We start from the raw sequence: 21,059 nt of genomic DNA on the forward strand, positions 1-21,059 counted from the left end.
GGCATTGGTTTAACAGCACTGCCATGAATACTCTTTACTAAGTTTATTATTTATTGCAAGGTACTATTTGTATTTGTCAGAATTAATAGGGGGGATGTTTCTATAGATGTATGTTGAAAGAGAGAGAATTATAAGAAATTAATTCATGCAGTTATGGTGACAAACGAATCCCAAGATCTTCAGGGTGATATGGCAATCTGGAAATAAGCGAAATTTTTATGGTTTAGTAATAGCCCAAGTGTGAAGGTCTGAGAACCAAGAAAACCAATGGTGTAGTCACAATTCAGAATTCAGTAGGCCTGAAACTCAGGAAAAGCCAATGTTTCAATATGACTGTGACAGCAAGAAAAACTGTGTTTGAATTCAAAGATTATTAGGCAGAAAGAATTCCTCTTTACTCAACTGAGCTTTTTTTGTTCTATCCAGGCCTCTACATGATTGTATAATGCTCATCAACATTAGGAGGGCAATCTGTTTTACTCTGTCTACTGATTTAAATGTAAATCTCATCGAAAAATGCCCTTGTAGAAACACAAGAGTAAGGTTTGACAAAATATATTAGCGTCCTGTGGGCCAGCCAAATCAACATATAAAATTAATCATAATAGTAGGGAAAACTAGAAATTAATGACATATATTGTCCCATAAATGTCCTTTAAGAGCTACATGTTAGTGACAACATGTCTTACCAAGAGTCACTTCTGACACATCTAGAAAAAGTGTAAAGAAATATGTTAGTGATATTGGCATCAGATTCTTCATTTGGCAACTTCAATTATTCTATCATCTATATGTATCACCAGTATAAAATAGTTTAAATGTACTTCAAATCTCTTTTATCAGCTGCTTTTCATCTCCAGCCCCCCTCTATTCTCCCAAGTAGTGAGCATGTAGTGATATGTGTCATGGAAGAAGAGCAAGAATGAAGCATGTGCTTTTTTTCTCTCATTTTTCTTCCTATCTTAAATACTATAAGAAAAAATACTAAGATCTTCCAACTATAAATCAAAATACTTCTATCTGCAACTATACCATACCACCTCAAGGTATGTAGAATACAGTTTATTTCTAGGGTCTCATGTAACAGAATGTTGTTTTTTGTGAGTTGATCTATATTCTGTTACAAAGGTAATTACTCTGCCTGGTGAACCTGCAGGACAGCTTACTATTCCCAGTGCTAGGCCTGGCCTCCCATGCATGTCTACAGCTCACTGGCCATACACACGTTGTATTTTATGCACAAAATTGGTTTTTGAGCACAGAACAGTTGTATCACCTAATAGTGATACAACCAAGCATATATTGTACAAAAATTCTAATAAAACTTTGTAATCTTGAGGTCTAGAGTCACCAAGTATGGGCTATTTAAACAGTATAAATAATAGGACTGTCTAGAATGATAGCTTTCAAACTGTGGGTTTTCTGGGGCTACAAGAGTCAAGAGGGGAAAAAAAGAGAGGGCTGAGGGACCATCTCTAATCCCATAAGCATGCCTTGTGTAAAGAAGATACATATTCTTGTCTTAGCTATTTAAGAGTTTTGCTGTTAAAGTAAAAAATCAACATTCAAAAGTATAGGGCATTGTTTGGGCTAACTAGATCTGGTGACTTGGTGTTAACAGCATTGTTCTTGGGAGCCTCCTATACCCATCTGCTCCTTGCCTTTACCCTGAAGTCACCTAATAGGATGATTGTGAAAATGTAGCAGTGAGGTCTCACAAACTCATGTATTTGAAGAAACCCAAAATATAATCAGTGTTTGAGGTTCTAAAAAATGAAATTTTCAACTACTTCAGAGATAGGACATAGCAAGTACTTTTTTCCTTCTGATCTCATATAGTTACATTCTGAAAAAACTTTAACTCTTATGAGACTTAATAGAACAGATTTATACCAGATGCTTTGAATTCTGTAATTAACTGTCAAAAACAAAGAAAAATCAAAGTTTATCATTTTAAAACATTTTTAAAACCTGTCACTGATGAGAGAAAAATTGACCTGCTGCAAGAATAAAGCTTAGTGTAATAAATAAAATGTGAATTATAATGGCATCCTCAGAAAATAATCTATCGATTATTGTCTGTTTTATTACTACACTTGTTATATATAGCTAAAGAAGAAAACCTTAATACATGTGACTACAGGCTGTAAGCTTACCTGAGTACTAAAGTTAACAGATATCATCAGTCCTGTCCCAGAATCTCTTTCCACCTGCAAACTGATTAAAGTGGCCTTCTTCTCAGCCACTGCCAGCCGAGAGCCCACAGAAAAATACACAAGGCTTAGAGGTTCATCACTTTGTAAGAGTTTAATCTGTGCAAATCTGGCACTGTTATTTATTGCTGCTTCAGCAGTGACTTCATAGAGTTCCACGAAAAAATACACTTCAACTTGAGGTATCTGACAATGACAAGAGAAAAATATATACAACTACTACCAATTTATTTCTATTTGGGGGCAGTTCCAGCATCAAGAAATATTTTAATACACATAGATCATTATAGAAATGAATATACAATTAAAAAATAAAATTCTTGTGGTAGGTTACTAGAGAATTAGATTTACTTTTAGGGGTTAAGTAACCTTAATAAGGAAAGTGGATACCATCAGAGCATGTTATATGCATGTGTGAAAATGTTACAAAGAAACCCATCATTTTATGCACTTGATACATGCTAATATTTATACCTAAAAATAAAATAAAAGGGCATATATTTGGAAAAAATACATTTACTTTAGGTAAGCTTCTTACCAGAAGACCAACATTCAGAGACAGCTTGACATAGTACATGAGCAAAAGGATAAACAAAATGTATTCATAAAACAGAATATTATAGAGATATAGTGAAAAGACTCATAGATGGATGTCAAAATATGCTGAGTGAAAATATTGTTTTGAAGTAATATATATATATATATATATATATATTATATATATATGAAGGTACATAAATAGATATTGAAAGAATAAAGTTCCAAAAATTCACTGTTTCAATATATGTTGTTAATGGATATTCATGCAAAGAATTAAAACAAATAAAGGAAAACAGAATAAAGGAAAACTCAGGACAGCAGCTGCCTCAGTTGGAGGTAGCAGGAAGAGACCAAGACAGGGTATGGAGTTGAAGAACACTGAGGATGGGGGAAAAAAAGGGTTTTAACTTTGTGAGATTTTACTTTGATATCTTTTCTTTTTAAAGAGCTTTAAATGTATAGGACCAAATATTGATAATAATAAATTCTATAATTTCATATTTTTTTCAAAATTTCACAAAATTCAATTCAAATAAGTCTAAATATATTCTGTTAGTTGTACCTTGCTTCTGTTCTACATTTTTACTTTCTCAACATTCTGAAATAATGTATTTTCTAAAGTCTGAATTCAACTTTAAAACACATTATCAGTCATTTGTCATTATGAATTATTCACTCTTATACATAATCTAAAAACCTTAGGAGTACTGTTAGCTTCCTGGCACGACTCAAAAAAGCTAAGCTGATGTGGTTTTTCAACTGCTCATGAGATTGTCTAATTTGATACAATGCATCATTTTCATCTATCAGCAAGGACCTTATTCATTACTTGTGATTTTTGTGTATGTGTGCTGGGCCTTAAGCCCAGGGGTACTTTACCACCGATCCACATCCCCAGCCTTTATTTTATTTTATTTTGAGATAGGGTCTTACAAAGCTGCTTAAGGCCTTGCTAAGTTGCTGAGGCTGGCCTTGAATTTGTGACCCTCCTATCTCAGCCTCTGAGCCCTGGAATTACAGGCATGTGCTACCATGATCATTTCATGATCATTTTGATGATAATCATTATATTGTGAAATAATACAAGAAATCCTTCATATTATCCAAAAATAAGTTGCATCTTAGTCACACAATAAATACCCTTAATTTCATTTTGCTACGTGAAGAAATGTGTTTAGCTTTCATATGGTACATATCATTCTTCACTCTTTCTGATCAACTGTCAGCAAATATTGAAATACAGAAATAACTGTATTTATTCCACTTTTGAGAAGCCAAATTTAGCAAATACCATAAAATAAAACACTAGAAAAGTATGGGTAAGTATATTCAAGAGCTATTATTCCCTAATGACCAAGTGAGCTTGAATTCACAATGATTTCTTTCAACTGAAGATTTCAGCATATTATATAAAGACTCTTTCCTTCATTTTCCAGTAAAATATTCCTTTTCATTGTCATGATGATTATAACATTACTTACAACCACTTGCAGTCAAAAAGAATATATTATAATCTAAGTGAAGAACTATCTAAAATTGAGCAGTGTACAGATGGTGCCTACACATAATTAGACCAGAGGCAAAGGTATCTTCTCTCAAAAAAGAAACATTCTATTCAACAATATTGCTTAAATCTACTGAGAAAACAAGACACATAGATCACACCTGAGCCTCTTGAGACTCCTAGATGTGATTGGAGACCTTACAAGAACCCATTCTATGTATAACTGCTAGCAGATTTCTTTCCTAGTTAAGTCAGATGCACTCCAGGGTGATCTTTTGCCCTGACTAATATAAAATTAGTTTTGCTGGGATCAGATCTGCTCAGAAGCAGAAAACCAATATACTAAGGATACAATATCTTACTAAAAGCTCTTTAAAAATTCCAACAAATGTTTAAACATTCTGCTTATTTTAAGCAGATTTCATGAGTTAAGAGCATGCTTCCTACGTTAATTATTATCTTATACATTGTAATGTAGAGCCAACAATAAATCATCAGAAAAAATGCAAGTGAGTTGAAATGGAGGGATGGATTTTCAACAGTTAGAGTAATCAGAAATACTAATCTGGTTGAAAATGACTCAAGAATTGTTTACACAGGACCAGCGACAGATCAGGCCCAGCGGCTGGTTGCGGGCCGGAGCCGGCCCCACCCCCAGTGCCTGCAAAGTAGGAGAACCAGCGACCCACAGGCAGGTCAGGCCCAGCAATCTGCGAAGAGACAGAGCTGACACACGCGCCTGCAGGGAACAGGGTCCTGCGACCCACCAGCGGCCTTCTGTGGGGCAGGCCCGTCCCCTCCCCCAGTGCCTGCAAGGTAGGAGGGACTGTGACCACCGGCAGAGCAGGCCCAGCAGCTGGTTGGGGACGGAGCCGGCCCCACCCCCAGTGCCTGCAAGGTAGGAGAACCGGCGACCTACGGGCAGGCCAGGCCCAGCAATCTGCGGACAGACAGAGCTGACACACGCGCCTGCAGGGAACAGGGTCCTGCGACCCACCAGCGGCCTTCTGTGGGGCAGGCCCGTCCCCTCCCCCAGAGCCTGCAAGGTAGGCGGGACTGTCACCTCTAGCAGATCAGGCTTAGTGGCCTGCTGAGGGGCAGGACAGTCCCCTCCCCCAGTGCCTGCAAGGTAGGCGGGACTGCGACCAGCGGCAGATCAGGCCCAGCGGCTGGTTGTGGGCCGGAGCCGGCCCCACCCCCAGTGCCTGCAAAGTAGGAGAACCGGCGACCCACAGGCAGGTCAGGCCCAGCAATCTGCGAAGAGACAGAGCTGACACAAGCGCCTGCAGGGAACAGGGTCCTGCGACCCACCAGCGGCCTTCTGTGGGGCAGGCCCGTCCCCTCCCCCAGTGCCTGCAAGGTAGGAGGGACTGTGACCACCGGCAGAGCAGGCCCAGCGGCTGGTTGGGGCCAGAGCCGGCCCCACCCCCAGTGCCTGCAAGGTAGGAGAACCGGCGACCTACGGGCAGGCCAGGCCCAGCAATCTGCGGACAGACAGAGCTGACACACGCGCCTGCAGGGAACAGGGTCCTGCGACCCACCAGCGGCCTTCTGTGGGGCAGGCCCGTCCCCTCCCCCAGAGCCTGCAAGGTAGGCGGGACTGTCACCTCTAGCAGATCAGGCTTAGTGGCCTGCTGAGGGGCAGGACAGTCCCCTCCCCCAGTGCCTGCAAGGTAGGCGGGACTGCGACCAGCGACAGATCAGGCCCAGCGGCTGGTTGTGGGCCGGAGCCGGCCCCACCCCCAGTGCCTGCAAAGTAGGAGAACCAGCGACCCACAGGCAGGTCAGGCCCAGCAATCTGCGAAGAGACAGAGCTGACACACGCGCCTGCAGGGAACAGGGTCCTGCGACCCACCAGCGGCCTTCTGTGGGGCAGGCCCGTCCCCTCCCCCAGTGCCTGCAAGGTAGGAGGGACTGTGACCACCGGCAGAGCAGGCCCAGCGGCTGGTTGGGGACGGAGCCGGCCCCACCCCCAGTGCCTGCAAGGTAGGAGAACCGGCGACCTACGGGCAGGCCAGGCCCAGCAATCTGCGGACAGACAGAGCTGACACACGCGCCTGCAGGGAACAGGGTCCTGCGACCCACCAGCGGCCTTCTGTGGGGCAGGCCCGTCCCCTCCCCCAGAGCCTGCAAGGTAGGCGGGACTGTCACCTCTAGCAGATCAGGCTTAGTGGCCTGCTGAGGGGCAGGACAGTCCCCTCCCCCAGTGCCTGCAAGGTAGGCGGGACTGCGACCAGCGGCAGATCAGGCCCAGCGGCTGGTTGTGGGCCGGAGCCGGCCCCACCCCCAGTGCCTGCAAAGTAGGAGAACCGGCGACCCACAGGCAGGTCAGGCCCAGCAATCTGCGAAGAGACAGAGCTGACACAAGCGCCTGCAGGGAACAGGGTCCTGCAACCCACCAGCGGCCTTCTGTGGGGCAGGCCCGTCCCCTCCCCCAGTGCCTGCAAGGTAGGAGGGACTGTGACCACCGGCAGAGCAGGCCCAGCGGCTGGTTGGGGCCAGAGCCGGCCCCACCCCCAGTGCCTGCAAGGTAGGAGAACCGGCGACCTACGGGCAGGCCAGGCCCAGCAATCTGCGGACAGACAGAGCTGACACACGCTCCTGCAGGGAACAGGGTCCTGCGACCCACCAGCGGCCTTCTGTGGGGCAGGCCCGTCCCCTCCCCCAGAGCCTGCAAGGTAGGCGGGACTGTCACCTCTAGCAGATCAGGCTTAGTGGCCTGCTGAGGGGCAGGACAGTCCCCTCCCCCAGTGCCTGCAAGGTAGGCGGGACTGCGACCAGCGGCAGATCAGGCCCAGCGGCTTGTTGCGGCCGGAGCCAGCGCCACCCCCAGTGCCTGCAAGGTAGGCATACCAGGGACCCATCGGGAGGTTAGGCCCAGCAACCTACGGAGAGACAGAGGTGCCCCTCGCGCCTGCTGGGTAGGCGGACCTTCGACCGGCCAGCAGAGCAGACCTAGGGCCCGCCAGCGTGGTAGACAGATCGCACCAATTGGTGGAGGATCACAGCCACCATCTGTCCTGCAAGGGAGACTTTTCAACTATACAAGAGCAATATAAATAAATAGAGGGAAAATCTCAAAAACACAACAGCTTCACCAAGCAGTAAGAAACGCCAGCAGTATGAAAAGACAAGGAAAGAAAGGACCACAGGCAATGCAGGTCAACTCAACTCTAGAAGAGGTAATAGCTGCAACAGATGGAATGTCAGACAGAGAGGTCAGGATATACATGCTTCAGATGATCTGGAGTCTCAAGGAAGACATGAGACAGCAAAATCAGACAATGAAAGATCACATTGACAAGGAACTTCATAAACAAATCCAGGAAGTAAAAGATCAATTTCACAGGGAGATAGAGGAAATAAAAAACAAACAAATACAAATCCTAGAAATGCAGGAAGCAATAAACCAACTTAAAAACTCAATCGAGAAAACTACCAGCAGAGTGGATCACTTAGAAGATAGAACATCAGACAATGAAGACAGAGTATTTCAACTTGAAAAGAGCATAGACAGCTCAGCAAGTCTGCTAAGAAACCATGAGCAGAACATCCAAGAAATATGGGATAATATCAAAAGACCAAACTTAAGAGTCATTGGGATACAGGAAGGCACAGAGCTCCAAACCAAAGGAATAGACAACTTATTCAGTGAAATAATACGAGAAAACTTCCCAGACTTGAAGAATGAGACAGAACCCCAAATCCTAGAAGCCTACAGGACGCCGAATGTGCAAAATCATAAGAGATCCACACCTAGACACATCATAATGAAGATGTCCAACATACAGAATAAGGAGAGAATTTTAAAAGCTACAAGAGAAAGGAAGCAGATTACATTTAGGGGTAAACCAATCAGGATAACAGCTGATCTCTCAACACAGACTCTAAAAGCTAGAAGATCCTGGAATAACATATTTCAAACGCTAAAAGAAAATGGGTTCCAACCAAGAATCGTGTATCCAGCAAAATTAAGCTTCAGGATGGAAGATGAAATTAAAACATTCCATGATAAACAAAAGTTAAAAGAATTTGCAGCTAGAAAACCATCTCTTCAAAAAATCCTTGGCAAAACACTACAGGAAGAGGAAATGGAAAACAACAATGAAAACCAACAGTGGGAGGTAGGACAGTAAAGGGGGGGAAAAATCAAAGAGAAAAACAAATCAGGTTTAACAGCATTAATAAACAAATATGGCTGGAAGAACAAACCATATCTCAATAATAACCCTAAATGTTAATGGCTTAAACTCACCAATTAAGAGACACAGGCTAGTTGAATGGATCACAAAACAAGATCCAACAATATGCTGCCTTCAGGAGACGCATTTGATAGGAAAGGATATACATAGACTGAAGGTGAAAGGTTGGGAAAAATCATATCACTCATATGGACTGCGGAAACAAGCAGGAGTGTCCATACTCATATCAAATAAAATAGATTTCAAACCAAAGTTAATCAAAAGGGATAAAGAAGGACACTACATACTGCTCAAGGGAACCATACACCAACAAGACATAACAATCATAAATATATATGCCCCAAACAACGGTGCTGCTGCGTTCATCAAGCAAACTCTTCTCAAGTTCAAGAGTCTAATAGACCACCATACAATAATCATGGGAGACTTCAACACACCTCTCTCACCACTGGACAGATCTTCCAAACAAAAGTTGAATAAGGAAACTATAGAACTCAATAACACAATTAACAACCTAGACTTAATTGACATATATAGAATATACCACCCAACATCAAGCAGCTACACTTTTTTCTCAGCAGCACATGGATCCTTCTCAAAAATAGATCATATATTATGTCACAGGGCAACTCTTAGACAATATAAAGGAGCGGAGATAATACCATGCATCTTATCTGATCATAATGGAATGAAACTAAAAATCAACCATAAAAGAAGCAAGGAAAAATCATGCATCACTTGGAGAATGAACAATAGGTTACTGAATGATCAATGGGTTTTAGAAGACATCAAGGAGGAAATTAAAAAATTCTTAGAGTATAATGAAAACACAGACACAACATATCGGAATCTATGGGACACATTGAAAGCAGTTCTAAGAGGAAAATTCATTGCTTGGAGTTCATTCCTTAAAAAAAGAAAAAACCAACAAATAAATGATCTCATACTTCATCTCAAAATTCTAGAAAAAGAAGAGCAAAACAACAGCAAAAGAAGTAGAAGGCAAGAAATAATTAAAATCAGAGCTGAAATTAATGAAATCGAAACAAAAGAAACAATTGAAAAAATTGACAAAACGAAAAGTTGGTTCTTCGAAAAGATAAATAAAATTGACAGACCCTTAGCCATGCTAGTGAAGAGAAGAAGAGAGAGAACTCAAATTACTAGCATAAGGAATGAAAAAGGCAAGATCACGACAGACACTTCAGAAATACAGAAGATAATCAGAAATTATTTTGAATCCTTATACTCCAATAAAATAGAAGATAGTGAAGGCATCGATAAATTTCTTAAGTCATATAATCTGCCCAGATTGAGTCAGGAGGATATAGACAACCTAAACAGACCAATATCAATTGAGGAAATAGAAGAAACCATCAAAAGATTACCATCTAAGAAAAGCCCAGGACATGATGGGTTTACAGCAGAGTTTTACAAAACCTTTAAAGAGGAACTAATACCAATACTTTTCAAGCTATTTCAGGAAATAGAAAAAGAGGGAGAACTTCCAAATTCATTCTACGAGGCCAACATCACCCTGATTCCGAAACCAGACAAAGACACTTCAAAGAAAGAAAACTACAGACCAATATCTCTAATGAACCTAGATGCAAAAATCCTCAATAAAATTCTGGCAAATCGGATACAAAAACATATCAAAAAAATTGTGCACCATGATCAAGTAGGATTCATCCCTGGTATGCAAGGGTGGTTCAATATACGGAAATCAATAAATGTTATTCACCACATCAATAGACTTAAAAATAAGAACCATATGATCATCTCGATAGATGCAGAAAAAGCATTCGACAAAGTACAGCATCCGTTTATGTTCAAAACTCTCGAAAAACTAGGGATAACAGGAACATACCTCAACATTGTAAAAGCAATTTATGCTAAGCCTCAGGCTAGCATCATTCTGAATGGAGAAAAATTGAAGGCATTCCCTCTAAAATCTGGAACAAGACAGGGATGCCCTCTCTCACCACTCCTGTTCAACATAGTTCTCGAAACACTGGCCAGAGCAATTAGACAGACGAAAGAAATTAAAGGCATAAAAATAGGAAAAGAAGAACTTAAGTTATCACTATTTGCAGATGACATGATTCTATACCTAGCAGACCCAATATGGTCTACAAAGAAACTGTTAGAGCTAATAAATGAATTCAGCAAAGTGGCAGGTTATAAAATCAACACGCATAAATCAAAGGCATTCCTGTATATCAGCGACAAATCCTCTGAAATGGACACGAGGACAACCACCCCGTTCACAATATCCTCAAAAAGAATAAAATACTTGGGAATCAACCTAACAAAAGAGGTGAAAGACTTATACAATGAAAACTACAGAACCCTAAAGAGAGAAATTGAAGAAGACCTCAGAAGATGGAAAAATATACCCTGTTCATGGATAGGCAGAACTAACATCATCAAAATGGCGATATTACCAAAAGTTCTCTATAGGTTTAATGCAATGCCAATCAAAATCCCAACGGCATTTCTTATAGAAATGGAGAAAGCAATCATGAAATTCATATGGAAGAATAAAAGACCCAGAATTGCAAAAACAATACTAAGCAGGAAAGGTGAATCAGGTGGTATAACGATTCCAGATTTCAAACTATACTACAGAGCAATAGTAACAAAAACAGCATGGTACTGGTACCAAAACAGGCGGGTGGACCAATGGTACAGAATAGAGGACACAGAAACCAACCCACAAAACTACAACTTTCTTATATTTGATAAAGGGGCTAAAAGCATGCAATGGAGGAAGGATAGCATCTTCAACAAATGGTGCTGGGAAAATTGGAAATCCATATGCAACAAAATGAAATTGAATCCCTTTCTCTCGCCATGCACAAAAGTTAACTCAAAATGGATCAAGGAGCTTGATATCAAATCAGAGACACGGCATCTGATAGAAGAGAAAGTTGGCTACGACCTACATGCTGTGGGGTCGGGCTCCAAATTCCTCAATAGGACACCCATAGCACAAGAGTTAACATCTAGAATCAACAAATGGGACTTACTCAAACTAAAAAGTTTTTTCTCAGCAAAAGAAACAATAAGAGAGGTAAATAGGGAGCCTACATCATGGGAACAAATCTTTACTCCTCACACTTCAGATAGAGCCCTAATATCCAGAGTATATAAAGAACTCAGAAAATTAGACAATAAGATAACAAATAATCCCATCAACAAATGGGCCAAGGACTTGAACAGACACTTCTCAGAGGAGGACATACAATCAATCAACAAGTACATGAAAAAATGCTCACCATCTCTAGCAGTCAGAGAAATGCAAATCAAAACCACCCTAAGATACCATCTCACTCCAGTAAGATTGGCAGCCATTACGAAGTCAAACAACAATAAGTGCTGGCGAGGATGTGGGGAAAAGGGTACACTTGTACATTGTTGGTGGGACTGCAAATTGGTGCAGCCAATTTGGAAAGCAGTATGGAGATTTCTTGGAAAGCTGGGAATGGAACCACCATTTGACCCAGCTATCCCCCTTCTGGGTCTATTCCCTAAAGACCTAAAAAGAGCATGCTACAGGGACACTGCTACATCGATGTTCATAGCAGCACAATTCACAATAGGAAGACTGTGGAACCAACCTAGATGCCCTTCAATAGACGAATGGATAAAAAAATTGTGGCATTTATACACAATGGAGTATTACTCTGCATTAAGAAATGACAAAATCATAGAATTTGGAGGGAAATGGATGGCATTAGAGCAGATTATGCTAAGCGAAGCTAGCCAAGCCCTAAAAAACAAATGCCAAATGTCTTCTTTGATATAAGGAGAGTAATTAAGAACAGACTAGGGAAGAAGAGCACAAGAAGAAGACCATCATTAAACAGGGTTGAGAGGTGGGAGGGAAAGGGAGAGAGAAGGGAAATAGCATGGAAATGGAACGAGACCCTCGGGTTTATACAAAATTACATACAAGAGGAAGTGAGGGGAAAGGGAAAAATAATACAAAGGGGAGGAATGAATTGCAGTAGTGGGGGTAGAGAGAGAAGAGGGGAGGGGAGGGGAGGGGAGGGGGGATAGTAGAGGATAGGAAAGGCAGCAGAATACAACAGACACTAGGATGGCAATATGTAAAGCAATGGAAGTGAAACTGATGTGATTCTGCAAGCTGTATAAGGGGCAATATGGGAGTGCATAACCCACTTGAATCAAAATGTGAAATATGATATATCAAGAACTATGTAATGGAGGGGTAAGACAAGATAATACAAATGGAAGAAATGATTTACAGTAGAAGGGGTAGAGAGAAAAGGGGAGGGGAGGGGAGGGGAGGGGGGATAGTAGAGAATAGGACTGACAGCAGAATACATCAGACACTAGAAAGGCAATATGTCAATCAATGGAAGGGTAACTGATGTGATACAGCAATCTGTATACGGGGTAAAGTTGGGAGTTCATAACCCGCTTGAATCAAACTGTGAAATATGATGTATTAAGAACTGTGTAAGGTTTTGAACGACCAACAATAAAAAAAAAAAAAAAAAAAAAAAAAAAAAAAAAAAAAAAAAAAAAAAAAAAAAAAGAATTGTTTACACAATGAGTAGCTGGGCCAGAGGACCAAAAAAAAAAAGACAAAGAAATACTGACAAGCTTATTTTACAAAAATTGAAAAATTCAAATTCTCAGTAAATTCTCAGTCTAAAATCTGTGATCCAGCAAAATTATTTTGACATTACAACTAGGCAAGATACAAAGAAATTCAACAAAAACAATATGCTTGAGTTTCCATAAAATGATTTAAAAATGATTACTTCTAAAGAAACATTGGAAGTTTACCGCCTTGTGCCTCATCATTTCTTACATTCCCTGGCTTAAGTTCAAGGCTGATGAAGCATTGTGTTTGACCTGCTGTAAACGTCATGTTTCCTGACACAGACAGAAGTTCATCCATCAGGTTCACTCCTTCTTTCTGGAGAACAATGGCTGTTTTATTAAGTATGACTCTCCAAGAGACCTGGACATCTTCAAAGGCTCTGTGAACAAAGCAAACACATGAGCAGTGTGGTACCTAGTTCATCACCACTGATAATGCTGAAAATGACCAGTTCTCCCCATGACAGAAAGGTTAAGGCTCAAGGTCTACACAGTATTCCTCAATTACACTCTATTAGTAATGAATAAGCATTTGTGGAACTATTCTACATCAAGAATGTGAAAGCAAATAATATTTTTTGCCTATCATGTACCAAAAAAGTGAAAGTAAAAAATAAAGAGAACCCACTTATCTTTTAGCAAAAATTTCTCTATGAAACAACACTGTTGTTAAAAATAGTTGTTATTACAATAAAGGGCAAAAGATGACCTACATTTTCACAGAACATTTAGGTGAAAAAAGGAAAATGTGTGTGTGTGTGTGTGTGTGCGTGTGTGTGCGCGTGTGCATATCAAATATATTTATGCATCAGAATTCAAGGCTGTTGCAATATTATTAAATGCAAACAAAATTTTGGTACTCCAAGTGTCCCTCAGAGTGTAATGGTATATGGAGTCCTCAGAGAATAGTAAATATGATGGAGTGATGACCTACATAATCTGACATCTGTGAGGTACTTCACGAAGTATGAAACATTTGAGGCAGCCCTATATTATGATTATGAGCCAAATGTGTTAAATCCAAGATCAAGGACTACAGCACCTGCACACTGACACATCAAATTCCATGCTGCCTACTATCACGGTTTCATTCTGTCTCCACTATTGTGTGAATCCCAATTAGTGTATACACTCACACACATATCAGTCACACCTGTTTGGCTGCCTTGTGACAAGAAGATGCAGTCTCCTCATATCAGCTCCTTCCCCCAGTTCAAGTCCATCCTGGGAGTCCTCACTGAATCCTATGATTCCATTGTGGAGATCACTTCCTGAAAAGAAAAGTGGAGGCTATAATACACTTAAGAATTTACAAGATCTGCAATGCCTTAGGAATCTTGCCAACTCAGAGAGCATAAGTGAAAAATCCAGAAATGAGGAGTGGGAGCTATAGTGTTTAAAGATCTTCACTAGAAATAAACCAAATATCTACCCTAAAACATCAAGGTAGAAAACAGCTTGAGAAACAGTTCAAGAAAAACACCAAATCCTCCTCCCCACCTAACACACATATACTCATCTCTCTGATGAGACCTTCCTTTACATTTGATTGCACTTGACATTTTAAAGTCTGTGTATCCCCACAGAAGGTACCTATCCAGCAGCAGCTGTTTCACTTACTACTATCTTCCCAGCACCAAGAAGAGTGCTCACATTTGGTAAGCATTTACTAATATCATTTGAATAAATGAGCTCCATTTAACCCATCTACCTTCCTAAAAGTGGACTGACCAAAAGGGTTCATGTTACATGTTCAGTTATTTACCCCAGAACAAAACAAAACTACTAAGGAATTCTGACTCTTCTGAGCAACATTTAAGTTTACAGGAACCTTCAAACTAAAAAAGATATAAATATATCTTTTGGAATAAAACCAGACCCCATACTATACTAATCACTTCACATCCTGGCCAGCATATGAGTGAGCTTCTAGGACTAGAGAAATGCCCGTGTACATTTTTAGCAGCTTTCTATTTCCCAGTGACCTGGTTTTGCAAAGTGATCCCAGAAGCAATGACCCTAAAGTAGTCACCTTCAAAAACTGCTTACATCCATCACTTGTAAATCTCACTCCTGAGGTTCCCAGCAGACAGAACTTCTACAGACTAGGTTAAGTTAAGGACACAGAAACTTCTTAGCTGTCCTGATTGAGGAAAGCTTATAGTCAACAGCCCCTGCTCTATTTCCCAGGTGTGAAACGTAAGCAAATGTGGAGTCCATGTCTTATAAACAAGCACATGATGGGCTACATTGGTCCAGGTGCCCTGGTGGGTCTTGCCTCAGCCAGTCCCCATTCTCACTAACTGATCACTGCCATCATTCCTTAGCCTTGCATCAGAACCTGTGTTAGCATTTTCTGTTTTGAAGCAATGGTTTCCTCATCACCTTCAGTGGGGATTTGGTCTCTTTAAGTAGATTATAAGCTTCTCACAGGCAGAGCCTTCATTTATTTTTGTTTATACAACAGAAGCACCTAACATTATCTAATGAAAATAATGCTTGCTTTCCTTGCCATATCTACAACAAATTGAGGTCAAGTTTCTAGTAAGATGCTCCAGACTTCTAATCTGCCAAACCTGTTTTATTGTAAAAGTGCTTTCCAAAATTTAAATGTGAAAAGATAATGAAATTAAAGATGAGAGAAATCAGCAAATTAATGATCCAGTTAAAACTGAAATATTATGAAGAAAAAGAGCCAAGTGAGAAAAAGATGAAGGGTACATTTACAGGCAGAGTGAACAACTCAGGATAATATGACCATGCGGATGTGACTGGTGGCATGCTGATTTTAAATCTTTCATCCTGTACCTCAGATAGGATGTTAATTTCCAGGATATATAAAGTACTCAAAAAGCTTTACACCAAAAAAAAACCCACAAAATAATCCAATTGGTAAATAGGCAAAAGAACTAAACAAAAAGAAGAGATACAAATGGTCAGCAAACATATGAAAAAATGTTCAACATTTCTAGCAATTAGAGAAATGTAAATGGAAACTACACTGAGATTTCATCTCACTCTAACCAGAATGGCAAGTATCAAGAATACAAGTAACAATAATTATTATCAACGATGTGGGAAAAAAGGTTCACTCATACATTGTTGGTGGGATTGCAATTTAGTGTAACCATTCTGAAAAGCAGCGTGGAGATTCCTCAAAAAACTAGGAATAGAATTATCATTTGACCCTGTTGTTCCACTCCTTGATATATATCTAAAGGATTTAAAATCAGCACACTACACTGGTACAACCACATCAATGTTCATAGCTGTACAATTCACAATAGCTAAGCTACGGAACCAACTTAGGTACTCTTCAACAGATGAATGGATAAAGAAATTGTGGTATGTGTACACAATGGAATATTGCTTAGTCATAAATAAGAATGTGTGTATGACATTTGCTGGTAATTGGATGGATCTAGAGAATATCATGCTAAGTAAAATAAGCCAACCCCAGAAAACCAAAGGGCAAATGTTCTCTCTGATATGTAGAAGCTAACTCATAATAAGGAGATGGGGAGGAATAGAAGTTCAGAGGATTAGACAAAGGGGAATGCAAGGGAAAGGAAGGGGGATGGGAATGGGAAGAACAATGGAATGGATCAGACATAACTTTCCTATGTACATATAGGAATACGACATGGTGAATCTCAACATCGTGTATGCCCATAAGACTGGGATCCCAGTTAAAATTAAGACATATTCTACGCATGTACAATTTTATCAAAATGGTTTCTACTGTTATGTATCACTAAAAAGAACCAATTAAAAAATATTAACTCTAGTGACTCAAGTAATTCACTGTCTCAAGCTAAACTTAAATAGATTGATCTTATACAACTTCCGGGCCACAAAAGTACATGTTTTACCTCCATCACTTAAAAGATACCTGCAATAATAACCATGGCAAAAGCTGCAAATCCAGTGGCATCTTTTCCCTTCACAATCTGTGCTCCCCCTTGAGGGTCTGTGTGGAACACAAAGAAGAATTCCTGCCCTTCAGAATCATCATCATCCAAAATTGGAACAGATACTTTGCGTTCTCTTTCTTCATCCAGAAACATAAGGATAAGACTTTGTTCTTCAAAGTCTTCTTCTTCAACTGCCCAGATCTGGTTGGAGGTTTCATAAATATCCTGAAAAGGCAATGCATTTGGTTCCTTCTAAGCACATCTCTTGCCAAAATTTTTAACTGTTACACTGACATTGCCTTCAAACCCACCAGTTCTTTGGATACGAATTTCCACAGTATTGAATGTGCCATTCTTCATCTCCTCTTCAACATAAACAATGGGGGGGACAAGACTAAAAGTTCCATGAATGGAAATACTGGCAGTTACAGTGGTCATGTCAGGCTTCTCAGGCATGGTAGATGAACCATGAACGGTGACAAGATTCTCAGGGGTGGCAGACATACCAGTATTCTCAGTAATGATGGCAGCCATCTCAGTTGTCTGAGGAATGGTAGTTAACTCGCTTGTGCCAGGATATGTGGTAGAATCAGTTTCTATAAGAATGAGAGTGGTATGAACTACGACAGCCACAGCTGTCAAGGGGACAGAAACATCCATGCCTGCCACATCATCATTATCCAATATTGTGATCACTGCAACACTGAAATCTAGATTCAGGCATGGTCTCCAATTAGCATCAAACTTTTGTAGTCCCTGAATTTCTGCTGAAGTCAGATTAACAAAAAAAGTTTCTTCCATCTCATGAAGCTGATCGTTAATAATGGTTATTTCAAAATCAACTTCAGCTTGGAATTTTTGAAAAAACATTTCCCCTTTCTGTATAGGCTCAAAGTCTTCCAGTGACTTTGCACTTCCTGGAGTTGTCTCATAGGAAACTTTAATAAGATCACTGTGGAACCCAAACAGTCTTTGCACATGTAATCTGATTATCTGTATATCTTCCGAAACCGTGATACTTCTTGAACTAGGGGAAAACTGGAAGACTCCCATAGGTTCAATTTCAGCAGTGGGGAAACCTGATCTGGAAAAATTTAAAACCATGAGAATTGATTAAAATACGACTACCACTATAGGGAGTATTCTTTTATACATTTATGATGCTGCTCATGAAGCATCTTATAAATGACATGGCCTTACAAATTCCATATCCAAGAAATGAATGAGCAACAGTGACAGAGAAATTACTTAACAAGTCTTGGCTAAATGAAGAGCTCTTAGGTCTCTGCTATGTTTCTCCATCATCCTGGGGCCACTAACAGAAGGATCTGAATCCTCAGCATTTCTCTAATGATGAGTAAAAGAAGACCAAAATCTCTGTGATGCTCTAGACATCAGACAATGTTTCTGTCTACCAAATAGAAATATTAACTAGTACTAGGAACACAATTCTTATCTCCTCAAACTGTCAGTAATGGGACTATTCTCTCATGTAAATGTAGCTAAAACTCTCTATATAAATTGGAAGAAACATCCATGGTTTAAAATTTTATTCTTTTCTTATGAATTTTTATTGTGAATTAATAACTATATCAAAAATTGGAACTGGTGGCCCATCAATCTTAATTCTGACTATGGACATATTTTCTTTGACGAACAGAGTTTAACATGTAAATAACTAAATGTAAATTTGAGTGCCTTTAAAGAAGACACCCCAGGCCTATCCCTCTATATTGTCAAGCACTATCAGTACATAAATTAGTTGTTAGAGTTCAGCCTGTGACAAGACAGTCAGGGTCCAAATTACGGCCAGAACACTGAGCTGTGTAGATGCTAGGTTTATTACCTTATGTATAAATCATTCTTCATTTATAAAATGGGACAATTAGTTATATCTAGTTCAAACAGTGGCTGTTTGGAAGAACGAAGAGTGTATGTGTGTGTGTGTGTGTGTGTGTGTGTGTGTGTGTGTGTGTGTGTGTGTATACACAGCATAAAACAGTGTGGTTTAGGAGAAGCACTATAACACTGAAAGCTATTATTGGTGTTGTTAAAGGCATTTGAATTTATGATCTTTAAATATGTTCTCTGGACAACCATTTCTTTTTAAATGATATATGCATAATGTGTAATCTAAAGCCATGTTTTCACCAACAGATGCCTCCCACATAAATGTGTGTGCACGCACAACAGTCTTGTGCACATATTTTCTACAGTTTACAAATAAGCAAACTGAGGAACAGAAAGACCAAGTAACTTTCCCAAAGTCACATAGCAAATCAGTAGCAGAGCCAGAACTAATAAGTGTGGTTCTCAGATCTGTCTTCTGCTGTTCTGGCCAAGTGCATCTCAGGCATGAGAAAAATAAACTGCTTTTAGGCGGGATATATTTCATTGCAAATATGCTTGGTTCCATATGAATAGTTACAATAGATACATCAAAAAATGAAATAAATTAAAGTCAAAGAGCTACTTGATTGAATAAGTAACATTATTACACTACTATGATGTTTTATTCTTATTTGTTATCACTTGGGGGAAATCAGGTATTTTCAGTAGCTTTGCAAAAGACAGTTTCCTGTAAAACAAGCATATTTGACGCCACAGTTCCTACTGCAGATGGAATTCAGGGTGACCACTCTCAAGTTAAAGGTCATGATGAGTTCTGTAAAGCAACAGAGTGGTGGCTGCTGAGACCCAGCCTCCCAGGTGGCGTCTTTGGCATGAAGGCTCTATGTTGTTTTACAGTTAAATGGTTTGCGTCTGCTTCAAGGTCAGTGACCCCTGTGCTTTCCTCTGTAGTGACTGATACCCCAGACCATTCCTCAGAGAATTTCTGGGTTGAGAATCAGGTTGGTCTTACCGGAGTTGGGCTCCACCTGGAGCACTGCTCCGCACACCTGACAGGTGAATGACGAAGGCCTCCAGCCGACCAGGACTGGGGAAGGTCCACAGCAAAACTCCTTTCCTTTGTTCACCATGGGAAAATGACAGGCTCCCTGAAACAAATGTGAAAAGTGAAGCAGGCTTGCTCTTAGGTTCTTAAATTGGAATTTGACTCCTACACATGTAGTGAAATATTTTCTTTTCCAAAATTTTGGAAGATAACATATTAAAAACTGGGGGAGGGAAAGGTATATAAATAAACTTGCAGAAGCTGCCCTAACCACATAAACCCAACTTTCAGTCCCTGTCTATTCATCACTTATCTTACCCTGCCCCAGCTTAACTGCCAAATCCAGTAGTGAAAAGAGAATAGTGTTAGGCAAGAGTCGACCAGTACTCAGTGTCAAGGGTCAGGCACTGGTTCAAATACTGACCCCAGGATACTTTGGAAATGTGTCTTGAAGTAGTTTATGACAAAATATCACAATGAATGTATGTTATTTTAGGTTACTTCAGAAAAAATGTTACAAATATGGTAGAATAACTGTTAAATCTAGTCAGTGAGTTTGTGGGTGTTCATTATATTTTATTTTCCATTTTGTTGACAAATTTATTAGAAAAACTCAAAAAAGCTAATCAAGCCTATTTAAAGATATAAATCTATTTGGGAGAACTTCTGTAATTTTAAAATAATCAAGTTATTATAAAACTTCTAAATATTAATTTCATATGTAAACACAGTAACATACACAGACTTAAAGAGCAATGTATTCACAGATACATATTTTTAAATTATCTAAGCTGTTACCAGAACAAAAGTAAATAGATAGATAGAATAGAAGGAGCTGTGCATATCACCAAAATTGACAGAAAGGGTAGGGGAGTAACAAATAAGTGTTATTACAGAAAATAGATTAAAAAGATGATGAAATAGCTTTAATTTAGGGGATGTGCTAAAAGGAAAATCAAGCAGAAGAAGTACTTGATACATTATATCAACATTACCTATCCCGTGGCTATGGAAACCCCAGTAACCAAGGCAGTTCTAATGCTGTGGTGGCTCTTAACCAAGCATCTAAATTCACTCTGAACTACTGGGATTCCTGTTGGGTTGCAAGCTGGCCTGTCAATATTGTCATTTTCTGTCCTGGGCTCTCACCCT

The 21,059-nt window shown here is 40.0% G+C and overlaps 1 long non-coding RNA gene across 1 annotated transcript; it reads right to left on the bottom strand.

Annotated features, from left to right (window-relative positions):
• Positions 1 to 2,281: 2,281 nt before the first annotated feature.
• Positions 2,282 to 13,292, bottom strand: LOC144374861 (uncharacterized). The gene is made up of 2 exons (XR_013434128.1): positions 13,256 to 13,292; positions 2,282 to 2,399 (listed from the first exon to the last, which is right to left on the bottom strand). It is a non-coding gene; the product is annotated as an uncharacterized LOC144374861 (long non-coding RNA).
• Positions 13,293 to 21,059: the final 7,767 nt, after the last annotated feature.

Source organism: Ictidomys tridecemlineatus, unplaced genomic scaffold (assembly GCF_052094955.1).
Source record: "Ictidomys tridecemlineatus isolate mIctTri1 unplaced genomic scaffold, mIctTri1.hap1 Scaffold_91, whole genome shotgun sequence".
Lineage (NCBI taxonomy): Eukaryota > Metazoa > Chordata > Mammalia > Rodentia > Sciuridae > Ictidomys > Ictidomys tridecemlineatus.